Source organism: Dermacentor albipictus, chromosome 9 (assembly GCF_038994185.2).
Source record: "Dermacentor albipictus isolate Rhodes 1998 colony chromosome 9, USDA_Dalb.pri_finalv2, whole genome shotgun sequence".
In the NCBI taxonomy this organism is placed as follows: Eukaryota; Metazoa; Arthropoda; class Arachnida; order Ixodida; family Ixodidae; genus Dermacentor; species Dermacentor albipictus.
This window is the reverse complement of record NC_091829.1, coordinates 48365755-48386495: the sequence shown is the minus strand read 5'-3', so window position 1 is coordinate 48386495 and position 20741 is coordinate 48365755. Positions and strand designations below refer to the sequence as shown.

At 48.9% G+C, this 20741-nt stretch overlaps 1 protein-coding gene across 2 annotated transcripts in view; it reads right to left on the bottom strand.

The window, feature by feature from the left end:
* Nucleotides 1-20741, bottom strand: part of LOC135916202 (membralin) — a 270073-nt gene that overhangs the window by 168171 nt on the left and 81161 nt on the right. The window contains exon 1 of one of the 2 annotated variants that reach the window (XM_065449489.1): nucleotides 18569-18705. The exons of the other annotated variant lie outside the window; for it this stretch is intronic. The gene's annotated coding sequence lies outside the window, so the exon portion shown is untranslated. Of the gene's footprint in view, nucleotides 1-18568; nucleotides 18706-20741 lie in introns of those variants that run through there. 2 annotated transcript variants of the gene reach the window in all.

Below are 20741 nucleotides of genomic sequence, written 5' to 3'. Positions count from 1 at the left end.
GCTAAGCTGCCACAACAAAGGGACAAAACGAAACTTAAAGTTTCTTTTTATTGCCCCCTTCCACTTCCCGTCTCTTCTTTGTGGCGTTTCAGACTATACAATGCCCGGAGCATTTCCGCAGTCAACTGATACGACAGAAGAGCTCGCCCTGGCTCCGCAAAAACGGACATAGGTAAATAAGGAGGACGTTCCGACTCACGGGACAGCCGCGCAGGCAGGGGCCGGCCTCGAGCGAGCAGAAGAAAGCCGCACAGGCCGGCCGGCCTGGCCCTGTCGCCAAGAAAACAAAGCGGGCGGCGGTTCCAAAGCGAAGCAGGAGCGGGGAGAAGGCGGGCTAACCAGAATAGGGGGCCACGAAACGATTTCAGACGGGAGCGCGTCGAGCGTCGGTTTGCTATAGCCGACCACCCCGCTCGCGCCGGGCGACGCGCAGATCACCTCAATAACGACAGTGAGGGAGGTATACACAGTTATAGTGGATTTTGCTGCAAGTTAGGTGGACGGATGAGATTAAGAAGTTTGCAGGAACAACATGGCCACAATTAGTACATGACCGGGGTAGTTGGAGAAGTATAGGAGAGGCCTTTGCCCAGCAGTGGGCGTAACCATGATGATGATGATGATGCAAGATCTATAGCCGATCCTGTAATATACTGTATATTCATACGTCATTTGTACTGACCAAACGCGCTGCTTTCTAACACTGATTGTACATTTCACCTTACACATTTTCGCTTATACGTTGTCACTGTTTATGCATTGCAAACACTAAAGTGTACAAATTTTATTTTATTATGTCCCCGTTGTCGTGAATATGGGCGAGAACCTTGTCAAGACCCGCCGTGCACGGTGGCTCAGTGGCTATGGTGTTGGGCTGCTGAGCACGAGGTCGCGGGATCGAATCCCGGCCATGGCGGCCGCATTTCGATGGGGGCGAAATGCGAAAACACCCGTGTACTTAGATTTAGGTGCACGTTAAAGATCCCCAGGTGGTCGAAATTTCCGGAGTCCTCCACTACGGCGTGCCTCATAATCAAAAACTGGTTTTGGCACGTAAAACCCCATAATTTTTAACCTTGTCAAGCTGCAAGAAGCAGCTCTTAGTTCTTGTTCCAGCGTTCATTCTTTTGTAAATGAACGAATGCGAAATAAAGATTGATTGATTGATTGATTGATTTAAAGCTCCACTGGCGGGGGGGGGGGGGGGGGATTTTACTCGCATCGGGCAACAACACATTTCGAAAGAGAAAAGTTCCTTAGTGGGCTCACAGAGCCATTTTCACGAGTTATCACGGTAGTTCGGGGATCGCGGGGTCACGTGTTTGACTAACGGCCCCAGCGGCCTCATAACGACTGCGCGAAATGCAAGAAAGTTGGCGCATCGCGTTTTGAGCGCACGTCAGAGAACCCTCGTTTCATGGTCAAAGTGAATCCGGGTCCCTCCACAAGGGCTTCCATAACGACCCAATGAACAGCTTCGAGACGTTAAATCACACAGTATATTATGTTATTGCACAATCCCTTCAAAAAACAGAGATATATAGAGAGAGTGAGCAACGAAAACTGGAAGATACATGCAAGCTCCTATATTATGCATGCATAAAGAACAGAATCAGCGGAAAGCGAACGCTTGAAACTCCCCAGATGGTCAAAATTAACTCGCAGCCATGGCAGAGCTAAGTGGGACGATGCCAAGATGAGTTGTACCTGTTCAGGATTTTTGGTTTTGCTTAGGATTAGGTTTGCTAGAGGGTTTGCGACTAAGCCCTTCGCAAAAGTTCTGGTAGCCACTTTGGAGTCACTGACTATGGTGTTGGAAGTTGTAGAGAATACTTCCATGGCCATATGGGCGCTTTCTCGGCGTTTCCGTTTCCGAGGCCCGGATCGAGGCATTCGCTAGTGTTTGATATACAATCGCCATTTGGCTTCTATTAGGGTATTCCGCCGCACCCACGTTGGCGAAGCCATCAAGGGTTTGCAATCATTTGTACAGGGCTCTGACTCCTTCATGTCTATGTACCTGGCGAAATTCAGGGCACATGTTTCTGGGTAGCGGGGTTTACTTGGATGTATTTCCGGATATTCCTGGAGATGGCCATCTGGATGAAAAATGTCTAGTACCTGGCTGATTTAGTAGAGATGTTCCCGTTTCACTTGGCGCCAGTCTTTCGTACTGTGTTGTGATGGGCTTCGATTAGTTCAACTAATGCGTACTGTGCATGTCCCATGGCTAGTATTTTTTATGTGGGTCATCGGTCAGCGGCCATCTCATCGCTAGTTCGTATGCTTTGTGGACCGTGACGTCTACTTTCATTGCCTCAGCCCTTTTTCTTCTTTTTTTTTAGGTTGAGGTACAGGACAGTGCAGTGGACAGTGGGATACCATGCTGCGCAGGCCCTGTTGTCCAATGCAAAGTAAAAGACTCACGGTCGCTTAACAAAGACGCCTCAGACACACTGAAATGCCATATGAGAAATGTAAAGAAGCTCGTGTACTTAACGATTTAAGTGCGCGTCAAAGAACCCCAGGCGGCGAAAATTAATCCGGAGTCCTCCAGATCAGATCGATATTTTGGCATATGCCACCCATTAATTAATTTATCAGGCCAGTGTGTCGTTTACGAAGTTGCCATCGATCAGACAAAGGCACGAAAGGCCTCCCTACGCAATGCAACGTTCCTTTGTGAGTTACTTACGGGCCTCGAGATAAACACCCCAAGGAACTCATTAGCGTCCACGCACGCTCTACTGACTAGTTGCAAACGTTCAGCCCGCAGTACCATTATCCGCCTGCCGGCGCGAATAGCCTTGATAAACGCCCCACCACACACGAAAGGTTGCATACATGGAGGAAGGGCGCTGGAAAGCGCGGTTCCGCTCTTGAAAAACAGCAATACGCCGCGCAAGGCTCTTTTTATGCGATTCCACTCTAAACCAATGCGTTCTTTTCTTTTTACCACTACGACAACAGAGAGAGAGATAGCGTGGGAGGGAATAGCAAAAAAAGAAAAAGAAAACCTGGAAAGAAATCGATAACAAAACAAAAAAACGTAGGCTCGCTCGCAAGAGGAGATATCACAGAAAGAAAAAAAAACGCAGCGGAAAACACATGTCCTCGTAGTCCTCGCCAATCCCGGGACTCCCGACAACACGCGACGAGCTGGAAACAGCGGCAGGGAAACGCGCAAAGGAAGCAACTTCCCACGTGTCGACTCATGGCCAGCACGGTGAAATGGGTAGTGGCATTGCTTAGCAACGCTGAGAAAGAAAAAATGGCTGTGGCTTAGGTAAGGTTAAGCCCAGGATGCGAAGCATACTAGCCTTTATTTTAGTTGTTGAACCACTGTTTAGCCTGGTGAACTGCTGTTGCTTGGCTATATTTGGTTCGGCTAGACGAAGAAACAACTCATGCATTACTTCTTCGCCTTCAAGAGTGGAACGCGACAGCGTTCCCGTCGACCCGCCAAGGGGTGTAAGACAATGGGCTACAGGGCAGCGACTACGCGTCCCGCATTGGACGCGGTGAGCGTCGAGCAAAGCAGCGTTCGGCGCGGCAACGAAATGTGCGCCTGAGCAAGAGACGCACGCCTTAGAAACAGCGCGTTTCTAAGGCAACACCGCATTCACTAGAGGCGCTTTTGTACCGCTTTGAAGCGTTGTACTCGTGGCTCAGTGGTAGCGTCTCCGTCCCACACTCCGGAGACCCTGGTTCGATTCCCACCCAGCCCGTCTTGCAAGAGTTGAGCCAAAGCCACTTCTCCTCTGTCGTGACGTCACGGTGTCACGTGATTTCATGGTCACCGCCGCGCCTGAGGAGCTGGGTTGAGCCCTCGTAATATGCTTCGCATAAAAAAAAACAAGAGAAAGAAACCTCTCGCCCCGACGCCCGCGTTTTCAAGCGATGTGTCGTTCTTGATTTTGTTTCGTTTCCTTGTCTTTTGGGTCTAAGATATATAGCTTGGATCGGGGCAAAAAAATAATAGAAATACACTGTGGAGTTCTGCAGATTAGTTTCGGCAGAGAACGGATCGTCTTGTGTCTAACCTGTTACAAGTGCTTTCCCGACAACGTACTGTCGACGAAAAAAATCAAATTTGAAAGCTGACAAGCAATCTGTCCAGGGGGGGGGGGGGGGGGGGGGGCGGGGACACAAAAACAATGTGGTACCTATATGTCCAGCTGCACATGGGTAATTTCCACCGAGAAGAACATTACACGCCTTCGTGACCCGCTTCTCACTCCTCGTATATGTCTTCCTGTAAGGTGATCGGAAGCAGCGTGTATACATACGTACCTTAGTACACTATACAAGCCGCATGTGCCTCTTCGATCATCATCAATTAACGGCTTACGGGACAGATTTTGAGATGGTATTTCTCGACCCTGCAGCGCGAAGCACCGGACTTCTGGTGGATAGACATGTCCATATCCCGTAATTGCGCTGCTCAAACTTGTGCCGTAAGGTGAAACGCCACTATGCTAATCACTATAAACTTTGCGTAGTTACCTTCCACTGCGACAGTGGATAGGCAGATGCGGTGGGACGCGCAACTTCGCGTGACTTCCGTAGCCACAGCCTTTCCCGCTCCTCTGCCGGCGGTCCGGACGGGGCTCGGCTACACCGAGGTCACCGGGCTTCGCACGGAAAGCGCACTTCCCCGCCGAGCCCCGGAGGCCGCAGGCAATGCGCTCGCTTCTACACGAGAAGCTGAAGAAGACATCGCCACTATTAGATTCGTCGGACGATCCTACGGCTGTCAAGCAGATGTAGGAATCGTCGGACTAACTCGCCGCTGCCACCATTTGAAGGAGTCGAAGGTCGTAGAGATGAATTCGGTGAACAGGATTTATTTACAGATTAACATATTTTAAGACAAGACATACATCGGCAGTCTAGCGCGACTCCCATATGGAGCCCGCAAGATTAACATTCAGCAAACAGCATTCGAGCACACAGCTCACTACTACATTTTGAGTATAACAACGAGCACTCAGCTCCCAACTACGAGCACGACACGAACACGCTCTAGCAGCCGGCAAACGCTGCTTAATAGCTCTCCGCTTGACGTCATCGTTCGGCGTGGACGGAGCACGAGTGGTCGGGAATGTTCGTCCAATCATTATAAACTTGCCAGCGCCCCGCCCCGCCAAGCCCGCGGTGTCGTCGACCGAGGGCCTCGTAGAACTGTGCGCCGTCCCGGGTGGCGCGGCGGCGCACCACATTCCAGAGCTGACCGCGCGCCACGTGGCCGCCGGTCATCCGTAGTTCTCAGAAGGCGCCTCGTCTGGGGGGCTTGGAACATGCGCAGCGGGCTGAAAGCTGGCATGTTGCCACCCCGTACGGCCATTCCTAACACCACGTACAGGGTTCTAAAATGTGGTGTAGTACACAGTTAGCCGCGAACTGCGGATCGGTCTTTCTTTCTTTCTTTCTTTCTTTCTTTCTTTCTTTCTTTCTTTCTTTCTTTCTTTCTTCCGTGTTTTCCCGCGAATCAATTGTCTGTAGCCTAGCTCACACGCGAGTTTGACCAATGGTCTCACCGCATCGTCGCTTTAGTTGATCACATTCATATTAGGGGTCATAATGCGCTCTAGGAGGACGCATCGCCTCCACCGTGAGCTTGTTTCGAACGCCACTCCAGGGAAGTTGATGCGCTGGGAAAAAACTGTGGCGCATATAATTAAGTGGCTATGCTAGGAGCACGATTGAAAAACCACAGAAAGCAATAAAAGTGCTGGGAGAAAAGGAATGCGATTAAATTTAGAGAAAAAAAATGGCTGTGGCTTAGGTAAGGTTAAGCCCAGGATGCGAAGCATACTAGCCTTTATTTTAGTTGTTGAACCACTGTTTAGCCTGGTGAACTGCTGTTGCTTGGCTATATTTGGTTCGGCTAGACGAAGAAACAACTCATGCATTACTTCTTCGCCTTCAAGAGTGGAACGCGACAGCGTTCCCGTCGACCCGCCAAGGGGTGTAAGACAATGGGCTACAGGGCAGCGACTACGCGCCCCGCATTGGACGCGGTGAGCGTCGAGCAAAGCAGCGTTCGGCGCGGCAACGAAATGTGCGCCTGAGCAAGAGACGCACGCCTTAGAAACAGCGCGTTTCTAAGGCAACACCGCATTCACTAGAGGCGCTTTTGTACCGCTTTGAAGCGTTGTACTCGTGGCTCAGTGGTAGCGTCTCCGTCCCACACTCCGGAGACCCTGGTTCGATTCCCACCCAGCCCGTCTTGCAAGAGTTGAGCCAAAGCCACTTCTCCTCTGTCGTGACGTCACGGTGTCACGTGATTTCATGGTCACCGCCGCGCCTGAGGAGCTGGGTTGAGCCCTCGTAATATGCTTCGCATAAAAATAAAACGACAGAACCAAGGTGCCCTGTTCTTAAAGAATGGAACAAGAATATAGGTACGAACGTGCTTAGAGAGCTGTACGCGCTTCTGAACGCAAAAGGCAGTCAATTTCGGCACCAACTGCCAATCGGTCCGGTCGTATCTCGCTGACGTTGCTTCGAGCGATATTAGTACACCGGTGACGAAATCTGTAGCCATCGCTAAGTCAACACGTCATCTATTTTGAACAAAGCGCTGTTTGGGTATCACGTGAAGCGAACAAACAGTGGTGTCCTTTTCAGTGTAGCTGCATACATAAACAAAAGACAGCAATCCACAAAACGACAGAAAACGCAAGGAACGGGTCAATGCCTAAGGCGTCAGTAGTCGCGAAGTTGCAAGGATACTAAGACGTTCAGGAGTAAATGAAAAAAGAAAAACGAAGAAACCTTTTGCTCTAGTTGGTTGACTTCGTAAGTACATTAGGCAGGTTAGCGCTCAAAAAGCACGGACAATTAAGGGAGACGTAAAACAGGACTGCGCGCTTTTTTTTTTTTTGCACGCTGCTCTCTCATACTTACGATTTCTTTTTTTTTTGTATTATTTGAGTCGTTAGCTTCGCTCATATTTCGCAGTACGGTATATCCCGACCGTATCAAGCCGGCACGCAATTAGGCCAAGGAAAACACGCGGGTAGTTAGGTGAGGTTGAAACTGAAATGTACAAATTCACGAAGGGGAAATGAAGGAGAACGGAAAAATAACATGTCACCGGCGGGGACCGAACGCACAACCTTCGCATTGCGCGAAAGTTCCCTGGCTTCACTGCCTGCTGATTTTACATGGTCAATAATGAAAAAAAGAAAAAAAAACAAGAAAAAAAGAAGACGAAAAGAACGTGCCCCTCTGTTCCCCTTCTCCTCGTCCATACAGTGCGGTAAATAGGGCGTCCCAGCTATAGCGTTAGCCAAGTTTTTCAACGAAAATAACACGATTAAAAAAACACGGTTCAAGATACGATATATATATATATATATATATATATATATATATATATATATATATATATATATATATATATATATATATATATATATCGTTTCTTTAAAAATGTTGTTCACAACTGTATCGACACTTTTGTGCCCATAAAGCGGAAAGTTGTATGTGAAACGAATCCGTGGATGACAAGAGACCTCGTACGACTTGGGCGAAAACTAAAGCAAGTAAGAAAGCAACATAAAGCGCGACCCTCAAAGGCTAACGCCGAAAAACTAACCAACCTGCGTCTACAGCTAAAAACTGGGATTTCGAAAGCGAAAGACTATTATCAAAATGTTGTTTTAAAAAATTTTCTTCTGTCATCCCCGGATAAGTTCTGGCGGTACTTATCGCCAAAGAAAACCCACGTGTCTGATATTTGTGTGGATGGTTTCATAGTGAAAGATAAACTGAAAATTGCAAATGCACTTAACAAGTACTTTTGCTCTGTGTTTACGAGGGATGATGGAAACACACCGCACATAGCTGCTTTAAATAATATTCCACCCATCGATGATCTCGACGTAAACGAAGCAGGTGTACTGTCCTTGCTTCTTGATCTTGATATAAAGAAGTCGCCAGGCGTCGATGAAATACCTAATGCTTTTTTGGTGCGATATGCCGAATGGTGCGCCAAATATCTTTACGTTATTTATAATAAATCACTTTCATGTGCAGAAATCCCACGTGACTGGAAACATGCAAAAATAATTCCCATCCCTAAATCAGGCGACCGTTCATTGCTCCAATCTTACCGTCCTATCTCTCTACTTTGCACTTCATCAAAAGTGTTGGAACACATAATATTTAGGCACATCTCAGTCTTCATAGAAAGTAATGGCCTCTGTGATGCACGACAACACGGCTTCCGTCGTGGGAAATCCACTGTAACACAACTATTAGAAACAGTGCATGAAATCGCGGCAGCACTAGACGGCCAAGGCCAAATTGACATGATATTCTTAGATTTTGAGAAAGCCTTCGACCGTGTGTCCCACCAGAAGTTGTTATCAAAGTTAAAACCTATTCTCAAAAACGAGCCACTACTTCACTGGATTGAGGCGTATCTTACGGGCAGGCGACAGACAGTCGTTGTTGATGATGCGAAATCAGACTTATCCGATGTACAATCTGGAATCCCACAGGGATCAGTCTTGGGCCCTCTGTTCTTTCTAGTTTTTATCAATGATATAGTGAATAATATACCAGTTAAAATTCGACTGTTTGCAGATGACTGCGTACTTTATCATGAAATTCACAGCGAGGCAGATCAGACGATCCTAAATTCATCTTTATCAGCAATAGCAACTTGGTGCTTAGAGTGGCAAATGAACATTAATCTAACAAAAACAGTGTCAATGATCATTACACGCAAAAAGAAGCCGTTACCCTTTGTGTACAGCATTAATGGCCATAACTTATCCTCTGTTACAGAATATAAATACCTTGGTTTAGTAATTACATCGGACCTTAGGTGGAATAGTCATGTAGCTCACATTAAAAGGAAAGCCATGAATAAGCTCGGATACCTGAGGAGAACCTTGGCTAAATCTACATGTAATATAAAATTATTAGCATACAAGACTTTCATCAGACCATTGTTAGAGTACGCTACTCCTGTCTGGGATCCTTACACACAAGCAAGCATAAATATGATTGAAATGATACAGCGGAAATCAGTCAGGTTTATTTTTAATTCCTACCGCCGTGATACATCAGCTAGCGCTCTTTTACAGCAGGCGAACCTGGAAACCCTAGAGGCAAGACGGTATCGAGACAGGCTGAAAATGTTATATTTAATTCATCGGGAACATGTAAAATTAGATAAAAAATTGTATATTACCCCTTGTAGCCGGCGCCCAACGCGTTCATCACATTCATTCAGGTTAGACGAGTATTCGCACCATACCACATTATTTAAGCAGTCCTTTTTCCCCCGAACCATCCATGACTGGAACGCCCTGCCCGAAAACGTTCTTCAAAGCTCCACCATATCGTCCTTCATGCACGCACTCATTAATCTATGAACCGAAACGTTTCCCACGATTTCTATCCTAATCCATACACTATAGATTATATCATGTTAAGGGCACCGTCAATTTCTTTTTGTGTGTGTTTGTATAAGCTATTGTGCAAACATGTGCTGCATTGCAGAATTCTTTGATATTTTCCTTCCTTTTTATTGTTGTTTCTTTTGCATTGTACCAAGATGACGCTTTCCTTGTTTCCACCTTTTTTTTCTCTTTTTTTTATTTCTTGTGTTTCACATGTTATTGACTCTTAAAGCCTTTATGTATGTCCCACTCCTGCCTAGGGCCTCAAAAGCAGGCTGGCAGTACGGAATAAATAATATATATATATATATATATATATATATATATATATATATATATATATATATATATATATATATATATATATATCATTGAACAGCTTGGCTAGCGATAGCTGGGACAAACGGTACCATTATTGGGAAAATATGGGGTCATGGCCCCTCTACAGATAGATCACTGAGGTCGTCCACAAGAAGCCGCCAGGCAGGAACGACACTACATCCGAGAAAGAGATAGAAATCACTGAAGAGGCAAACGAGCGATAGAGTCGAGAAGGCTTAAAGGTCGCTACATATCTACGTCACCAAGCGATACCGGAACCACCGCGTGAACGCGCGGTATACTAGGTCAGAACCGCCGCACAGAGGCGCCGCAGATGAAAGGCGCGCGCCTTCGATCGGAGATGAGATAACGCACAGATTAGGCGAAAATTGGGGGACGGAGAACGCGACGGCCCCGCGAGGGAAGCCCGACTGCAACCCTGCGGGAAATTTTTCCATGTATACACGCATTGCGGCGGGGACACGGTGCGACGTTCTTTGCAGGCACTGCAGGTCGCTATAGAGAATTTCTAAGTCCGCAATATCGGCAAGCCTATCTCGGAACAGCAGTGAGGAAATACGAGTACTCGTCGCGCTGGCTCGTTGGCCAAGCCGTTTCTGCTGCTGTGCCCGAGGACACGGGTTCGAATCCCGGCGGCCGCGTTTCCACAGGGGCGGAATGAAATTTAAGAAACGCGGCTGTACCCTGCTTTCGCCGGTGCACGTTAATGAACCCAAGGCGCGGTGAAAATTACATTTCAACGAAAGAGCAAGGTTGGCTATTAGCGGGGAGAAATTAATTCCTCGAATGGTCTCTTTCTTCTATTTCAATCTCCACCCCCGCCAGACGCCGATGATGTCGAAGCGACGTCATAGGTCGCACCGTATTTGGGTCGTCCTGTTGTGCCGCGAAAGCTTGCAAGGGTCGTCAGGTTCAGTAACTGCTTCATTTGGAATGCCGTGTCATCTTCATTTCCAGACAATCATATAAATAGCCCTCAGTAGACATTGTCAAAAGCCATTGCCTCACGGAGAGGTGCTGCTCGAACTTCAAGGCACCAGCGTCTGCTTTCTGATAAACTTTCTGGAAATGGGCAGCACTGACATGACGGTTCTAGTACAAATGGCATATGCTTAAAAAACGCAGCGAGAACAGAAAAAAAAACAAAAAAACATGCGCATGCTGTTTTTACAGGGTACTATAGTTCATACATGTAGTTTCTGATCATACTTCAGGTGAGGTTACAGGTATATTAGCGAAAATGGCCTAAATCCTATAGTGGCACATACACGTCCCACATTTCTCTCCCCGACAATATCTTCTCAACTTTCAGATTACCATTATAGTGAACATTAGCTAATAAAAAAAAAGACACTCGATCGTAGTGCTTTAGATGCAAGGCGACCCGCGCTCCTGTTGTTTCCTTCAAAGAGTTAACTAGGCAAGGTATATCTTCCATACACTATTGTTTCGCAATAGCGGAAGCTAGCGTGCCCGCGCGTTCGAGAGTGCCTTCAAGATTGCTATCGAGACTGAGCTGAGGACGCCATTGTGAGCGAGAAACACGCGGTGCACAGACACGTGCACGATTAACGGAGTAATAAAAAGCTTTAGATCAGGAAACGCATGCGTTCACTGATCTAAAACTTTTGGGTGCAGCTTGCAAGCTGCACGCAAACGTTGGGTGCAAGGGGGTGGTCTAAGGGGGTGGTCTAAGGGTGTTCTTTTTTGTGCTCGCTTTGGGTGATTCTGTACGCCCGTTGGTTTGCGTCCCCGCCACGCTTAAGGTGCGGCTTGCGTCCCTAAAACTCAAAACTCTCTAATGAAGCCTTTCGCGGTCGGCGAAGGAGGCCTTCTCGAGAAAATTGTGAACTGGAAAGCTAACGCACTGCTCCACGAGCAATTGCCGAGAAAGAATGCGTCACAACTGCCGCCACTCCTATGAATTTTGGGTGGACGTGTCTCTAGCACAGACTATTCCGCCATTTCAACATACGCCAAATGGTAAACAATTAGGGTGTTAATTAGGTATTTATTTATTTATTCATTAATTTATTCAGAATAGCACATTCACTGAAGCCCGCCAAGTTTGTCACAAGAAGTAAACAATTAGCTCGTGTGCGCTGCCATGCAAAGAACTGCAGCTCTTCCCGCTCCAGGCAAACGCAACAGACTTCGGGATGCTCAAGTGGACCGTTGAACACTCACACGGCCAGCTCTCATATCGATGGCGCATGAAACATCCGGGTCCATAGACGCCGTGCGCAACGGAATCGAATAAGGAAGCGGTAAAAGCGAGAACACGAAACAAAGAAAGAGAATAGCAGGCAGTGCAGCTCCTGCAGTGCAGAGCTGCAAACGTGCCGCACTGTCGCACGAAAAGACGCGTGATCGACACGCAAAAACTCTCGGGGCGATATTCTGGATAGGCGCCGCAGACAACCACCGCAAAACAGAGAAAGAGCTCTACACAAGCGACGGAGTATAAATAAAAAGAAAAAAAGAAAAAAGGAAAGAAAAGAAAGCGACGAAAAAGAAAGCAAAGCTATAGGCGAAGGAGAGCGCGCGGCGCCCCTCATTTACGGCGCAAACGATCATCACGGGCGGCCCCGGATCGGAAGAGAGGAAGAAGGAAGAGGTAGGTAAGTAGGGGAAGGGGTTGTCCCTATTATCATGGCGGCCTGCTTGTTTGCGCAGGTCGTCGACGGCGGCGCCACTCTTTCCTCCTCGCCCGTCGCCCTTCCGCGGACTCCTGGCAGCCCTGTCGACCGTCGATAGTTGGGTGCAGCGAGTGCCAAAGACGCGACACAATAACCACATCGCGCCAGTGGGAACTACCGCAACTTTCACGTCTGAGCGTCCGGTTTATCAGCGGCTACGCCCGAATACAATGCAACCGGAAAAACGAAAGAAAGTATATCCCAGCGGCCGACGAAACAATCGGGCTACTGCTGGATGCAACGCGCTGGCGCTGATCTACATAGAAGGCGATTGACCCCGTAGGAGGCGTAGCCAGAGGTCGCGGATGTAAACACCAATGAAAAGCAATCGGGGGATCGGCGCCAGCTGCGTAAAGCGGCATTCTTTTTCCGTCGTTATAGGCGGTGTAGGGGTTGGAGGGACGGAGTTCGGGATGAAAACCCACAAACTTGGGAGGGATTTATTTTCATATTATACAGGGGCGGTGAGCGACAAGTAACATTCGTACAGTCATTACGGGCCGGCAGCAACTCGGACGCTGCGGCCCGCGGCAAGAAGTTCGAGAGAGGTGAATCAGGGAATCAGGGCATGTCCCAGCATCCTCAGGTCTCTCTGGAAGGCTTCTTATAAACCCTCTGAGCACTGTAAGTCACGTCATGTTTGACCAATGGGAGAGTCCACTCCGATGACGCCACTTTCAGCCAATGGTAGGCGCCCGTGTCGTGGTGTCACACCTGGCGGCTTGCTGCGGTCTTGCATCGCAGACTGGCAATACACTTCGAACAAGGAGAAGGGGAGGGCTGCACCTGCTCCATTGTCCGACGCCCACCTGCAAATCCCGGCGGTGCACGAACTTGTTGGCACGTGAACTTGATGCCTTAAACTTGTTTGCTAGGCCGCTTCTCTGGAATGCGCTTTCCTGCTTCTGCATTCCTCAATTAGCTGCGCTGCAATCCGACGTGGTCTGGGGAACTCGAAGTAATCGCAGGAACCAGCTCCATATCTAACAGCTCGTCCTCGCCCCGGTTGTTCTGAATGGCCGGTGAAATCAATTCGCTGGCCATGAGGAACGCTGATAGAAGCTGCAGGGTACTGGGGTCGAGCCACGTTTGACAACCCTCGGGATCCTGGGCCCTGGAGAACAAACGTCAAACAAACAAAACAACACAGCGCTGCCCCACGTGTAAGCGCAGGCTCTTCGCCCCTGACTCGCCAGGCTATTACTGCGTCAAAATGAACCCTGATCTCTTAGTTCCCCAATTTTGACAACAGTTCCAACCACCCTTCCAAACAGCTATCCATTTCTCCTCGATTGCCGACAAGACCAGAGTACTATTGTTGTTGCAAAACAAAAGGGTCGTTGACGATGCAAACAACAAAATGAAAACAGCCGAACATAACTTAAGTGGCCTAACCACACGAACAGCATGTTTCCAATCTATCGCAGTGGCGTACTTATCGCACGTAATGGTGCCACTGAACAATCTGGTCAACTTCACAAGTACGTAATCACAAGTGCACCAGCCTTGTGGTCACTAAACAGAACGCGTACTTGCGTTGTAGGCAAACTTTTCATTTACGCTTACTCACGTTTCTTTCCCTGAAGGTCCTACAGGACACGTGACGTAAACGAACAATTAAACTTGCGGGACTTACACACTCCGCAGAACCCTTAAAATGATGCGTCTCTTAATAACTCGTTCCACGCATACTTATCAGAGAAGTCAGAATACGGCTGCCCTATACACACACGAGCAATCCACTCATAAATCTGCTTCCTTCCGTCCACACAGGACACGCGCCAATGGAACTAAGAACGCTTCTCAGTGCAAATCATGCACTCACTCAAATCTACGCGCTTAACCTTACAAAATTCCAAAAACACTTAAAAAGAAAGAAGGTTAAATAACACATGCGCTTATAGGCCTCTGAACGATAACCTTGACCCTCAGGTTACTTACACACACAAAAAAAAGGCCTATTAACTTATTAATGAGCATCTCGCGAGACTACATGTTTACATAAAACGCATCTTTCAAATCTCGGAGCTTTCTCAAGCGAAAACACAAACAAAGCTCATACCTTTACCTTGAAAGAAATCCTAGTCTCAAATCGCGAAAACTTTCCGATGCTCAAAAATAAAAAGAACAACACACTTCATTTCTACGGAAGCGCTCCAGGCCTCCTTTTCCAAACGCTTCCGTCTGACTCATTCTTTGAGTCGAACGCGGGGTGGACGTGGTCTGAAAGCTACTCTGGCTGACGAGAGACAACAAAAGGGCTGATTCACTATCAGCTCCCCCAAGACGTTACGGTCTCCTGCCAATTTGCGTCCTCGCGCCCCGCTTTCAACACAAACTCGATTGACCGCGTCGCTACTCCCCACCTGGTCTCGTCCTGCCACCTTGCGTTTCTTCGAACTGCACGCTGAGCTGTGAAAAGAACTACGGAACGACGAGCAGCTTAACTGCCTCGTGCCCTTTGTCCGCGTCCGTGCAGAACATTCTTCGCGGTCCCGTTTTGACCTGTGGCTCGAACGTTCTGGATGCGTCAACATCGTCCTAGACGACCGCACCTTCTTCCTCGCGCCCTGCCCTTTTGGGTTTCTCGCCATCTTTGGCGGCGCTACATTAATTACCGCGTTCCTATCTTTAGGGCGCTTCTTCCTGCGGCGCTTTCTCTTTGCACTCGCCTTCATGTCGCCTCGTGCCTCGTGCTGGCCGGTACACATTTCGTCGGCCCGGATCGGTCTCTTACCCGCACAGTCTGAGTGATTTACATTTAAATCTACACTCTCTTTGCCTCGACTGGCGGACAGCTCAACCGACTCTGGCACAATGCAGCAGGCTTTACTCGAGTAAGACAACTCGCACTCTTGCGAACTGCCCTCTACTACATTGCCCAGCTCACGCTGTGAATCGGCACACAGCCCGTCGGTCTCGCTCGCTGTCTCACGCGCACAGTCCGAATGATTAATAACGGAATCATCCCTATCTAGGCTATCTAGACTGGCGGAGAGCCGCACCGATCCCTGAACAATGCAGTTGTTTTCTCGTGAGCTACGGAGCTCGCCACCCCGAGAACTATTCTCAACTGCATCGTCCAGCTCGCACTTCATTTCTGCACGCACATCTGGCTCTACATGGGTGCTCGCTTCTGTCTGGTCAGCAGTACCCTTTTCTTCGCTAGCAACCTCGCTAACCTTACCAGCGACGCACACGCTCGGTAACTGTGCCAATTTGTTCGCAGCTGGCCTAGCTGTCTCTACAGTCATCTGTTGGCACAGCACCTCGTCGCTCTCACTACGGCCTTTAACGGCCTCTGTTGCCACTAAGGCATCGTTAGCAGCTAGCCTTTTCCCTTCACTTATTACTCTGCAGCTAATCTCACAGGCACTACTCTTTTCGTCGGCTTCTGGCGAAAGTCCGCTAGACACTTCCTCCTTCTTTCGCTCTGTACTTTCTACAGAATTCTCAGACAGCCGTTGTCTCTGTGCCAATAACTGATCACAATCCTGTATCGCTTTGATCAGTGCTGCCTTCTCTCTCTCATACTTTTCCTCTCGCTCAAGCTTACGTTGATTCTCACGTTCGCGTGCCTTCTCACGTTCGTGACGCTGACACCTAAGAGTAAGTTCTTGAAGCTCCTGCTTCCGTTCATTCTCGCGTTCTTCACGCTTAAGCTCACTCCTAAGTTCACGACGCGCTCGCAAACGTACACGACGCTCTCGCTCCCGTGGCTCCTGTATCACTTCCCAAGCAAGCTCAATGCTTTTGTGATCATTGCCACTATCATTAATCGCCTTTATGATAGCTGGCGTTTCCATCCGTTCGTCCGCCTCAACTCCCAAATCGTCGCACACCAACAACAAGTCTAACCTCGTCAACCTTCTAAGATCCATGGCAGCTGCCCCGACAGGTGGTTAAAACTGTTTTCCTTAATTAATTTGTGCAAACACACAATGCAACAAACTCCCGATTCCCAGAACTATCAAAATTGAACACACAACCTTTGAGTCTGGCGAATCATAAGGAAAAAAACCACGCGCTCACTTACGGTTGCAGCACCCTGCCATCCGGTTCGTTCGTCCGCTGTTGCCGGTTCCTTCCGGACTCCCTGGGTCGAAGGCTCGCTCCTTCTTCGATATTCCCAGTCTCTTCGGACCTCTTTCGACGAAGGCTCTCTCTTCTTCGCTCTTCCCGGTTCCTTACGATCTTTCTCGATGAAGGTTGATCCGTAGCGCTGCCACCAGCTGAAGTATTCGGAGGCGATCCCACCGCTGCCACCAGATGTAGGGGTTGGAGGGACGGAGTTCGGGATGAAAACCCACAAACTTGGGAGGGATTTATTTTCATATTATACAGGGGCGGTGAGCGACAAGTAACATTCGTACAGTCATTACGGGCCGGCAGCAACTCGGACGCTGCGGCCCGCGGCAAGAAGTTCGAGAGAGGTGAATCAGGGAATCAGGGCATGTCCCAGCATCCTCAGGTCTCTCTGGAAGGCTTCTTATAAACCCTCTGAGCACTGTAAGTCACGTCATGTTTGACCAATGGGAGAGTCCACTCCGATGACGCCACTTTCAGCCAATGGTAGGCGCCCGTGTCGTGGTGTCACACCTGGCGGCTTGCTGCGGTCTTGCATCGCAGACTGGCAATACACTTCGAACAAGGAGAAGGGGAGGGCTGCACCTGCTCCATTGTCCGACGCCCACCTGCAAATCCCGGCGGTGCACGAACTTGTTGGCACGTGAACTTGATGCCTTAAACTTGTTTGCTAGGCCGCTTCTCTGGAATGCGCTTTCCTGCTTCTGCATTCCTCAATTAGCTGCGCTGCAATCCGACGTGGTCTGGGGAACTCGAAGTAATCGCAGGAACCAGCTCCATATCTAACAGCGGTTGAACCGCCACCGGGTTAACGTACGAGGGCGCAAAGGATAAAAGAAGCCCATTGCGCGGAAAGATATAGTCTGTGAGAGGCACATAAAACCTGTTCCATTACTCTCATAATACGACTTGATTTGTCAAAACAGCGTTCAGACGTCTGCGGTCATCGTACTTCAGTCTAACCCGAGAGGAAAACATTCTTGCTGATTCGAACTGCACTGCTGGCACTATTCCTGCACGGCATATGTTGCCGACGGCTAGTTTTATAACATTACTAGAGTACATAGGTGCATTACTTTACTCTTATTAACTTACAGTGACTTCCAACTAAGACAAATGATTCACGGGAATTGAAATTTAACAGTGGGAGAAGAAGTGACACGTCAGCCTGGAGCCTAGTTAAAGCAATATGACATTACGCGCTGCAACGCGACGATCGGCGATACAGGGCAGTCAAGGCAGAGAGTCATCGCGTCCACGGGCCACGATCTGTTCCATCTCTGTCTGATCCTGTCTATAGACTTCTAGCCTTCTTGTACATTCTTCTATATAAGAACCAACAAAAGAGAAAGGTTAGCTGACAAGTCAATTTTGGTATCTTCGAGGGCCAAAAAATAGGAGACATTTGTTTATCCACAGTCTATGAACGATAGTCATATAGGTCAGAAAGGTGTTTACAGGCGGTAGGTAAATTGAAGAGAAGTTTACATCGATTTCACGGAAAAAGAAACGAGATGTCCGTACGCAACACACTTTATGTTGTAGGCGAACGCCCTAAATCACACAGCCACTAACGCGCGCACAAAGTTCGCTAAACTCAAGGTGTGACAAAACCTGACAGAAACGTCGTTGAAAAGGGGACATTATACGTCAGAACCGATAACAAAGCCCACATGGACTGATACACTACGGAACCAATAACGCGCATCTCTCCGACCACAAGCAGCTACCGTGAGCGACCAGCTGATCAGCAGTAGCCGCACCACGACAAAACTAAACCAGAGCACAAATACGGCGTGCTACATTGTAAAGATGCAGGCGGACAGTGCAGCAAAGGCTAAGCTCAATACGAACAAACTGAGTGATCCCTAGCCCCCCGCGACGGTGCAGTCCAGCTTCAACTGCACCGGCAGACTTACACCACAGACACGAAAAACAAACAATGAAATGCCTGCCTTCATTAGCATGAAACGCACACTCAGTACCGAGCTAGCTTTCTCCACAAAAACAGGAGCTTACCCGGCCAAGCAGAACAGAGACGACGACCGTCGCTTGGAGTAAGAAATCCCAACGACCGTCACTGCGCGCCTTCCAAACAACGTCAGCTCCGGGCATCCGCGCACAGGAAGAAAAAAAAAAAGTTCCTCCAGTTGCACTGCAGTGTACAAAATGCCACAGGCACCGAGGAGAGTCGCGCGGCAAAGGCAAAACGCGCGCTCCGCCGCCTCCGGCAGCCCCTTCCCCCTCCGTGGCCCCCCTTCCTCCTCTCCTGTCCCGGCGGCCTAGAAGACGGTCTCTCGGCCGACCTTTCTCACCGACCGGCGGCAAACTTGACGCTGCATCGGCACACCACCGGGGCGCACAGCTAGACCGACGGGGCCGGCCGCCGCACTTCCGGGTTGGGAAAGGGCGAGTGCACGGAGGAGGAGGAGAGGGCCAGTTACACAATCGTTACGTGAGTCTCATACACTTGACCCTCCTGCCGACTCCGCGGAGCGCGGAGGGCGGGAAAGGAGGAAAGGCCCTGCCGCCGGCTCACCTGGAAGGATGGAGAGCGATCTCGCAACGCGGGGAGAATGAAAGCAGTGTTTCGCCGGCGATTTTCGGGCCCGCCAGTTCGGAACAACCGGCCCTTCCCCTTTTGCCAACCCTCCCTTTTTTTTTCCTTCCTCGTTTATTTGGTTTTGTTTCTTTGTCGTTGCGTAATGTCTCCGTCTTCACTGGGACACCTATAATGTTGTTTTTTTTCTTTTTTTCTAGCTCTTCAGTTCGAATGAGCTTCAGAGGTGGCGTGAGAAGCCCGATTTTTCTTTCATTATTTTCATCTTCGACGTCAAAAATGGAACGCGGAAAAACGCGCATACATCCACTCCGACGAAAGCTAGAGATCCACTCGCCTAGGGCAAAGCACGAGGGGAATAGAACGCACAGGACAAGGGAAGAAATGCATTCGCACGAGGAACCAAAGCTCATTTCGTTCACGATGAAGAAAGTGGCGAGGAACTACTCGATTACTTCGCGACTCGGTGCTGCGGAGTATCAATGAAAAGCCAATGCCGATTCGCTTACACCGCAAAGCACTCTCCTTGCGTACTTTGACGTTCTTTCCCACGTTCGCGTTCAAAATGCCCATCACCGGGTTTGAAATTGAAATAGGACTATAACGGTGCGTAGATCACGCGGTGGCGATCGTGTCTCCGACGTACTGCATCGATGTACGTACGCCGTGAACAAAGATGTAAAATCAAGAGCGTGTCCTTATCCTCGGACAAGCCTCTCTACCCGCCGATAGAGACGACGTCACAAGCAGCGGCATCCTCACCACATGCGGGACCTACAGAACAGAAATCGTTGGCAGCAACGCGAACAGCTCGGAAATTGCCGTGAAACGCTGAGCGCGCAAAATCGTCCAACGGAAATGTTCCGCGAAGCAACAAGTTACACGACAAAAAGAGGTAGGAATCGTGACGTAAATGTCACGTGGGCCCTGGTCCCCACGTGACTGGTCCCTGCGCGACGTGCGTGCATAATGAGGGAATGGAAGAGAGAGCCCTCGATGGCGGAAAGTGTGGCTGGTGCCTCCTCGCATCATTGCTTTAAGATGTTTCATTTGTTTCAATCTCCGTTATTTATAAAGCGTATCCCAATTTTTTTTTTCTATATAACGATCTCTGCGCGGTGATTCACGACTTTTTTTATGACCAAGAATGTCTAATGGATACTGGTGATGGGGCCCTTTCAGCGTGAATCGACGCCATTCATGTTATAACCAACAGTTCTGACGGATCCTGGTGACTGGGCTCTTTAATAAGCGTGCTAGTAAACTCAATAAACGTCACAACCGAAACTACCGACGGAATTCGGTGATGCGGCGCTTTAGCCATAATAATCGATGCAATGCACGTCATAACCAAATTTCCGACGGAGCTTGGTGGTGCGGCTCTTTAGCAAGTGTGGGCTTTGACGCGATTCACGTTGAATTTCTGACGGCGCCCGGTGGTGGAGCGCTAAGCGCGAAAGTCGACGAGATGCGATTTTTATAGAACCAAAACCTCCGACGGAATTTGGTTATGGGGAGCTTTAAGCGTGCAAATTTGATGCAATCCACGTTACAACCAAAAATTTCCGACAGAGCCTGGGGTCGAGGTTCCCTACAAGCGTGAAATTCGACGCAATTCGTGTTAAGGCGTGC